The sequence below is a fragment of the Globicephala melas genome, chromosome 6, assembly GCF_963455315.2.
Source record: "Globicephala melas chromosome 6, mGloMel1.2, whole genome shotgun sequence".
Lineage (NCBI taxonomy): Eukaryota > Metazoa > Chordata > Mammalia > Artiodactyla > Delphinidae > Globicephala > Globicephala melas.
The window spans coordinates 11,250,185-11,259,245 of NC_083319.1; the positions used below are offsets into that span (position 1 = coordinate 11,250,185).

At 51.4% G+C, this 9,061-nt stretch overlaps 1 long non-coding RNA gene across 2 annotated transcripts; it reads left to right on the plus strand.

Annotated features, from left to right (window-relative positions):
• Positions 1-5,378: 5,378 nt before the first annotated feature.
• On the plus strand, positions 5,379-8,296 carry LOC115854373 (uncharacterized). 2 transcript variants are annotated; one of them, XR_009564168.1, is made up of 5 exons: positions 5,379-6,311; positions 6,952-7,167; positions 7,777-7,891; positions 7,987-8,048; positions 8,172-8,296. It is a non-coding gene; the product is annotated as an uncharacterized lncRNA (long non-coding RNA). The 2 variants fall into 2 exon arrangements; XR_004039986.2 differs by having other exon boundaries at positions 6,952-7,891.
• The last annotated feature ends 765 nt before the right edge of the window (positions 8,297-9,061 follow it).

A 9,061-nucleotide genomic window follows, 5' to 3' on the forward strand; every position in this document is an offset into this window, starting at 1 on the left:
CATTCCCCCATGCAGCCACCTTTTCCCTTGCTCCCCAAGCTGCTCCCATTTCCCCAGGCAGCATCCCTTGTCCAGACCTTTGGCCATGCTGTCCCTCCTGCCTAGACTGGCCTCTCACTCCCTCAGAGGCACCACCTGCAAGATCAGCTTGTGATCACTTCATCGCAAGTTTCAGTCTGAAACTTCACTTCAGACCTGCCACTGCCAGGCGCTGTAGTAAGCTGAGGAGACCCTAATCACACGTGATTTGGGGGTTGCTCTTGGCAGCCTGCGGGGCTTCAGGCCAGCAAGAGCCCTGGCCAGGCACAAATGGGTCTCAGAAAACACTGGAAGTGAAGTAACGCCCCTCTGTGTCCCACCATTCAGCCTCATGCCACCTGGAAGTCTGGAGCCATCACCAATGATGCTTCATACCCTTTCTCCTTTCCCAGATAAAGTCTATAAACATGAAAATCAAACAGATCCCAGCGCGTGAGGACACGGAGGTTCACACATTTTGGACTCTGAAAAGCACCAATTTATTGTCACTTTCTCCCGTTTTAAACAGTACTTGCGTCCACCAGGCCCCACCCCCAACCCCAAGTCGATGGGGAATTATAAGAGGCTGGTCCAGGGCATACAGTGTGGGCTCAATAACTGCTGACGGCCCCAGCTTTCCGTTCACATCTGGCGGTATTTGCTCCCAGAGACTCCTTGGCACCCACCTTCCTTGCTTGCCAAACACTCGTTGGCATTCACGAGAGATGTGAAGTTTGGTCGTGCCACTGCACGTCCCTTCTCCACAAGGCACCAGTGGGGAATCCCTCGTAGGCTGATGGGCCCCGGGGGCAAAGGGCTCCCCTTCACCCGCACTGATCCCTCCCCTGTTCACAGCCCAAGTCCTCACCGGCTTCGCCTGACCTGGTGGCTGTGATCGGCTCAACCTCTGCGGGGTGTTTCAGGGACCGAATCCGGCATCTGCATCTGCGTGCTTTCCGCCTGGCAGCTGTACGTGAGACCGACGGGTGCGGGGCGGTGCTAGGAGACCCCGCCCCTCGGCCCCAGCCCACCAGTACCGGGACCCCAGCCCGCCAGCGCGCAAGGGACTGGGCAGGCACAGGCCAGCAGGAGACACATGAGTCCGCGGGGGAGGAGGGGATCCTCAGTCTCTGGACGAGACCTGCGTCACACATCTCCCCACAACGCACAGGTAAAGTCACCCTATTAGAAAGGGCACCTTGTGAGCCTCGGATCCCAGATTAGTTTGTGGAAACCCAAGGATCCTTGAACTCCCTAGTCCCTTCTCAGGCCAGGATGAGGAGGGAGCACCCAGCATCTAGCCTGCTACGTGCCCTGAGCTGGTCCCCTATAGGCCTCATCGCCTTTACCTTCAACCCGATGTGAGGAGGGGCTGTCATGCCCGTTTTCCAGATGAGGACTGAGGGCTTTCATCCCGAGTTAGACGGCTGGCCAGTGACAGAGTCCGGCCTTGAAGCCGGGCTCTGGGTCTTCATCTAGGTCATTCAGAAGGTAACACGAGGGGAGTTCCCTGGTGGTCCAGTGGTTAGGACTCTGCGCTTTCACTGCCGGGTTCAATCCCTGGTGGGGGAACTAAGATCCCACAAGCCGTGGGGACCAAAAAAAAGGTAACACACGACGGGGAAGAGGCCCTGTTTGGAGGAAAGGGAGTAGGAATTTGGCTTCTGGGGGGGTCGGGGGGTGGCAGTGCAGAGGGAGGAGCCCCCACATCCCGGCATGGGAGGTGTGCAGCTGGGTCCAGAGGTAGCTGTGCTGCCTAGGTAGCGGGGATTCCTGCTGGGGAGGGAGGTCGGACATCCAAGTTCATCTTGACGCTGGAGCCACCTTGCATAATTTCTCTGAGGCCCTGTTTCCCCGTCTGTAATATGTGGATGATAAATAGTACACAACTCATGGGGCTGCTGTGCAATTTAAATGACTTTGACTTAATATGTACAAAGCCCATGGCTTGTACCTGGTGCCTGGCACACAGTTCACTTAGCATTCCTGTCAAAACTTAATTTATGCTTAATAGCCAGCCGGCAACACAATGATTTATTGTTTTCTTTTTTCTTTTTTTCCAATTTTTAAAAATTGTGGTTAAATACACAACATAAAATTTACCATCTTTTGATTTTTTTTTTTTTTAAAGAAAGAGGAGGGGAATCAAAGTGGATGATACATGGGTGTTCAGTGTACCCTTCTTTCAGCTTTTCTCCAGGTTTGAGAATTTTCAAAATAAAAACTGGATATAAGAGGTCCCCACTTGGAGCAAAGCTCTGAGCATTTCCTGGGTTCCTGGGCCAGCAGAATGCACGCAGGACTTGGCCCTGTGGTGTCTGTGACCTGCTCACCCCCACCCACCCAGCCCAGTCTGGAGCCAGCGAGAAGGAAAGGGGGGGACGGAGCCCTTGCTCTGCCCGGCCCTGGGTGGGCCTTTCCACACTTGCACCATCTCCTTCAAGACAGGATTCTTGGGGCCCAGGTCTACATCTGTGCAAACTGAGCCTGGAGAGAAGTCAGGACTCACTTAAGGTCACACAGCAAGGAAGAGGTGGATCCCAGGTCTGCCTCCTAAGCCAGGCTCTTTCTCTCTGTGGGTGGGTGGGCTTTGTGTTGACCCCAACTCTCCCAGCCACTTTCTTATGCCTTCTGGCGCTCCTTGCCTTCCTGTCCCATCCCAATCTCTCCCCTGTAACCTGTTACGACCTTCCTATCCTTGGCAACACCCCTGCCTCTGGGGCCCCCATCCCACTCCTTCCCTTCCTTGGGGTCACATTTCCCAGGAGTCACTCCTGGAGATGGCCAAGTACTATGAGGGTGTGGGTGTGCTCCATGGATTCTGGGACTGTTTGGGGCTGTGACTCTGCCTCATCTCGCTTCCCCAGAGCCTGGGTACTATCTTACCGGCAGCCGGGGGCCATTCATCGGTGTTCTGGGCAGGTGGCTCTGACAGGCCCCTTGTCTCCATAGACAAGGCCCGGAGGCCGTGGGTGAATGATGGCCTTTGAGGCTCATTGTCCGTGTAGATGGTGAGGGGATGGCGGGGGGTGGGCAGGGGCGATGAGGACAGCCAGGGTCCTTCCTTCTTCCTGGGGCCTGGCCCTGTGCCAGACCCTCAGCCAAACTGCCCATAGTCCAGGGCTAAGAATATTGGAAGGAGGAAGCCAGCAGCCAGAATGTTTTCACTTTGGGGTTACAACAGACCCCACACAACTGGGATTTGGCCATCAACCAACTTTAATGTGACCTGGGCGAGTCTGCTTCATGTCTTCTTGCACCAAGTGTGGAGAATCACTCCTTCCTTTCAGGGACATAGAAGGTGGCTGTGAGAAGAGCTGTGTGAGTACTGGGGTTGGGAGAGCCCCAAAACCTGGGCCTATTGTCATTTTTCTCTGGGGAGGATGGGCTTCTGCTCTACAGACCAAGTCCCTTCCTCTCTCCCGACCCCTGCCTACTCTCGGTCCTGAGAAACCCGGACAGGCCCAGAACCAGCTGTGCCTCCCCTCTTACCTGCCCCAACCCCTTCTCCACTGGGCAGTCGGAGCAGGCTCTCTAAAATTTCCATCCCCTGCTCAAAACCCTTCTGTGGCTCCCTGATGCTCCAGGAGAAAGTCCAACCTTGGACACATGGCTAACGTGACCCATCTCTGCCCTACTTCCTCCCTCACTGTGCCTCTTCCCCTTCACTCAGTGGCCCAGCCTGTGACCAGACTGAACATTTTGCCATTCTCACCCCCGGGCCTTTGCATGTGCTATTCCCTCTCCCCAGGACTAGGCAGGAGTACCCCACCTCCAAGTCCTTTCTGACTCATTTCTACTCATCCTTCAGGTGTCCACTTAGACCTTCTAGGATTCTTTCCCTGCATCCTAAACTGTTTCAGGAGCCCCCAGATCCCTATAAAAGCCAGGGAACTGTCTGCCTTCCCCCTATGCCCCCAGCACCCGGGAAAAGCTTGACAGAGAGAGCACTTTGTGTTTGTTGAAGGACAGAAGGAATGATCCCACAGATCTAGACACACCCAGACAGACACCTTGTGACCCTAAGGTTTGCATGTGAGTGTGTGCCCGGGGGTTGGTGTAGGGGGCAGTGGGAAGAGGACTTGGCTTCATGGCTCCCAAGGGCTGACAGTCACACCACCAGTTGTGGCCACACAATTGGTGAAACAGCTATTTAGTGCCAACCTGTTTAGGGCCCTCCTCGGCCAGTGCACAAAGAGATGCCCCTCTTTCCCCCTCCCCACCTGGCGCCACCTGTCACTGGGTCAGCTCCAGAAGCAGGGAGGCGGAGGCAGCTGATGTAATGGCCTTGAGCTCGAAGTCAGACTCCCTCCCAAATCCCACCCCCCACTCCAGGCCCCTCTCTGCCACCAACCAGCATAGGGACGTGAATGGCTACATGTCTCTGCTCTTGGTCTTGGCTTCCCTCTTCTGTAAAGTGGGGCTCCTCACCCCACGTTAGAGAGAGCGATCAGGAACATCTGTGACACACGTGGCCTGGAGCCTGGACACAGTGAGCGCTCTATTTGTATTAGGAGGAAACCCAGAGCCAGGGGAGAAGTGACCTGTGGTCACGGAGCAAGTCCAATGGCACAGCCTGTCTGCTCTGCTTTCTTCGAACTGCCCACCCCACCCATCTCTTTTCTCCAGGCTTAAACATATTTTTACCTCTACCCGATGTGACAGTGAATAGCTAGTGTGTTCAAGGTTTCTCTTGGGGGCGATGAAATGTTCTAAAATTGATTGTGGTGATCGTTGCACAACTCTGTGAATGTGCTAAAAACAATTAAGCTGGGTGCTTTATTTATTTATTTATAAATATTTATTTAGTTGCATCAGGTCTTAGTTGCAGCACACGAACTCTTAGTTGCAGCACGCGAACTCTTAGTTGCAGCGTGCACATGGGATCTAGTTCCCTGACCGGGGATCAAACCCGGGCCCCCTGCATTGGGAGCATGGAGTCTTAACCACTGCACCACCAGGGAAGTCCCTTGCATTGGGTACTTTAAATGAGTGAATTGTATGCTTTGTGAATTATATCTCAATAAAGTTGTTATTTTTTTTTTTAAAGAGCAATACTGTACAAGAAAAAGTGCTGGGCTTGGAGATGCAGCCTCTGCCTGTTAGTAGCTGCACGAACTTCTTGAGCCCAGTTTGCTCATTGGTGACTCGGGTCCTGTTCCACACCCTGCCTTCCTCCCAGGAACTTGTAAGATCAGATGGGAAAGTTGAGTTGCAATATGACCAGAGGTAATACCAGTACCAGTATGGTTTCTATAAAAATGGGTTTCTTACTCCAGATATTGACTGGATAAAGAAATGAACATATACTTCACCAAAGAGGAAATACAAAGTGAAAATACATGGGGAAAAGTGTTCCTCCTCAGTTGTAATCAAAGGAATGGAAACAGTAGCAGCTTTAAGGTATCATTTTAATATACCGATTTTGGTAAAAACCTTTAAAAAGTGGTAATATACTCTGTGCAGGTGCAGTTATGGTAAAATCAATACATCCAGGTACTGTGACATAATATTAAATAGCATAAGCCTCTTGGAAATCAATAAAGCAATATATAAGAGCAGAAATAAAGAGTAATATATTAACCAAAAATGTTAACATCTTTGATTCGAGTAATTCCACTGTATGGGATTTATGTTTGGCAGGCACCCACCTAAATGAGCGTGAAGATGTTCGTCACAATATTATACATAATATTGAAAACATTGGAAGCTTACTATGTCCAATAAATACATTATGGCTTATCCACTTGAAGAAATACTATTAAACCATTAAAAATGAGAATTATAAAAACAACATAGTGATAAGGAAACTGCAAATGACCTAACAGTAAAAGAAAAAAGTAGGAAGCAAAAAGTATGTGTGATATAATTGTAACTAAGTACAACTCTATGTAGACTGTGGCAGATACTGTTGGTGGCCAACACAACATTTGTTCCTTTGTCCTTCTCCTCTGTCCTCAAAATACTTGCTTTCTCAGCTTCACTTGAGCTGTGGTAGCCATGTTACCAGTAAGATATAAACCAAAGTCTCCCGGAGGAATTCAGGGAAATATGTTGCTTTACTGATAAATGGGATTCTCACAGCTTTCACCATCCCCTCCCTCTATCCTCATTCTGCCTTGAATTTAGGCAAGATGCCTGGAGTTGCAGCAGCCTCCTTGTGACAGTGAGGCAGCAAGCATGTTAAAAGGCAACCTATCAAGGATGATGGAGCAGCGACATTGAAAGACCCTGTGTCCATGACATCATTGTGCTGCCTCCCAACCCGGAAACAACCTGCTGCCAGTCTTTTGGTATACAATGAAAATAAACCCCCATTTTATTTAAAGTATTGTTGTTAGCTGCTGCTGAGAGCGTTACTAACTGATACATGGACAAAGACTTGAAAATACAGTGGATGGTGTACCAGATTTGAAGTTGGACAGACTGGGGTTCCAATCCTATTTCTCCCACTCTGTTATTGTGTGATTTCAGGCAAGCCACTTCCCCTGTGAGCCTCAGTTTTCTCAGCTGTAAGATGGATCTAATGATACCCACCTGTTGGGCTTTTCTTTTATTTTCCTTTTTTTTTGAAAAAAAATCTTATTTGCTTGGCTGTGCGGGTCTTAGTTGTGGGATCTTTTAGCTGCAACATGTGAACTCATAGTTGTGACATGTGGGGTCTAGTTCCCTGATTAGGGATCGAACTCGGGCCCCCTGCATTGGGAGCGCAGAGTCTTAGCCACTAGACCACCAGGGAAGTCCCCCACCTGTTGGGCTTTTCAAGAATGGAATGACTTTGAAGCGCTTAGGTAACAGTAAAGTGGTATTCAGGTTTAGTCTCATCAAGCTAGAAGTCAGAGGTAAAACAAAAAGGAAGGAGCTAGTGTGTTAGAGGAGGGGAACTGGTTATGAAATTTTTTTTCCCTTTTTTTGTCTCAAATCTTCTTCAAGGCTGCTCTGGCTCTCTCTTCTCCTGTCAGTGACCCCAGCTTGGCATGGAAGGGTCTGGATCCAAGCCAAAGGGCTGTTTCCTGGTCCTATGTGGAGGCGGCGGTAGGTGGAGCTCGAGGCTCTCCGCTGAGCTGGGCCGGGGAGTGGGACTCTTCACCTGGCCCTGGCAGGCGGATGGGCGCTGGGGAGGCTCGGCGTCAGCGGCTGTGGCTCGAGGTAAAAATAATCAGGGAAGGACAGCTGCTTCCTTGTCAGCAACCAAGAGGGAAATAAAGCTCATGTCCCCTCCAGCGAAAACCTGCTCTCTGGGTCCCCTGGCTCCTGCCACCAACTGCTCGATGTCTGTGTGCCAATCCAATTTGAATGCCTGCGAGTCACCCCAGAGAGGGCTTATTTTAACTTCATCAAGTGCAGAGAAAAACATCCAGGCTGGAGTGTGGGAGGGGAGGAGTAGCTGCTCGGGGGCCCCAGCAGGGGATGGGATCCGGGGGCTGCTGCCCCTCCAGTGGTTGGACCTGGGGTCCCTGCCTCCTAATCTGGTTCAGCCGAGGCTTGGTGAGCACCCCCTGCGTGTTCCCCGAGCACCCCGTGCATGTTCCCTGAAATCGGGAGGATAACGTCCCAACCCCTTGGCCCCACTCAGGAAGTCCTTTCCGACGTCCTCAACCTCTCCTATCCCCTCTCTTCTCCAAAACCCTCCTCCAGCCTGTCCCAGGCTCTCCACGAAGGCCCAGACGGCCTGTTCTCTCATGTCTCCATGCCTTTGCACTCACCCTGCCTTCTCTTTGTTTCTTTGCCTGTTGGATGTCTACAAATTCTGGAAAGTTCCTAGTCATGCTTCAAGACTCAGTGTCACTGGCTGCTTCCCCACCTCTCCGGGCAGAGTGAGATGTTCTCCCTGGATCCCCACAGGATTTTGTACCCGCCTCTGTTGTCACAAGTAAGTGGCGGGGTCTCCCTCCCTTCCTTCTCTATCCTTCTATCCCTCTCTCCTACCCTCTTCCAACAAATGCACTGAACCCTACTCTCCACCAGGCCCTGTGCTGGGTGTCCAGGACAGATGTGAACCCCAGCCGGTCCCTGCAGCACGAGGTTAGGTGAGTCTCTGGCCTTGGGGAGAGCACAGCAACAAAGCTGCCCAGAAACGGCTGCCTCCAAAGGACAAAGTGAGGAATCACGTTTGTTGATGTTTCTTTTTTCCTCCTTTATTTTTTAATCAGGAATGTACGCAAGAGACTGTTTCTGACCGCGACTCCAATGACAAGAGACTTACCTTTTTAGTTCATTCATTTATTGTTTTTCTGTGCATGTAGTGGTTTAATAATGAAAATAACAAGAAATGTTTCAATAATAAAAATGGAAATAATGTCAATAATTTAAAAATTAATGTTGACCTTTTTGCCGGGCTTAGCCTCTAAGACCTGCCTCCCCCAGAGGTCATTTTACTTTGCCTGCACCCTTAAGAGAATAGAGCACAGTGTTCAAGGCAGCCAGAGCCGGGGACAGAGAACCAGGACTTTTGGACACTGCCGCCTCCCTGTCCCCGAGTGGGAACAGGGGTGGTTGTTGAGCCCCCGGCCCACCTGGGATCCCCACCTCTGTCCCGGGGTTGGGGGGTCAGTAGTGCAGGGGCAGGGCTCTGGCCTGGGTGGAGGTTGTTTGTTTTGCATGTTTGGTAATTTGGAAACTCTGAAAGTTGAATTGTTCCTTAGGGCACGTTAGAATATGCCGGCGTCAAGGAGGCTGTGCCAGCATGTCCCAGGCTGAGTCTCTGGCTGGGTGTGGTAGGAGCTGTGGAGGTGGGCCTCTTGGAGGAGGATGGGTAGACGAGGTGAGAGGAAGAAGAGGGAATTCTAGGTGTGCAGGGCTGGGAGGGAGGGAGTGAAGACAGGACTGGAGACAGAAATGGGGGAATTAGCAGGGAGGCTCAGAGAGGTAAAGCAACTTACCTGAGGGCACACAGCTGGAGTGGCTGAGATGGGCTTTGACCTCGACTCTGTCTGACTCTAACACTTACACTCATCTCCCTCCTGACCCCACATACTGGCCTCCAGATGGACTTTCTTGAGAGAGGTCAGACCGACCCAGTGGGCTCCTGCATGGTCCTGCT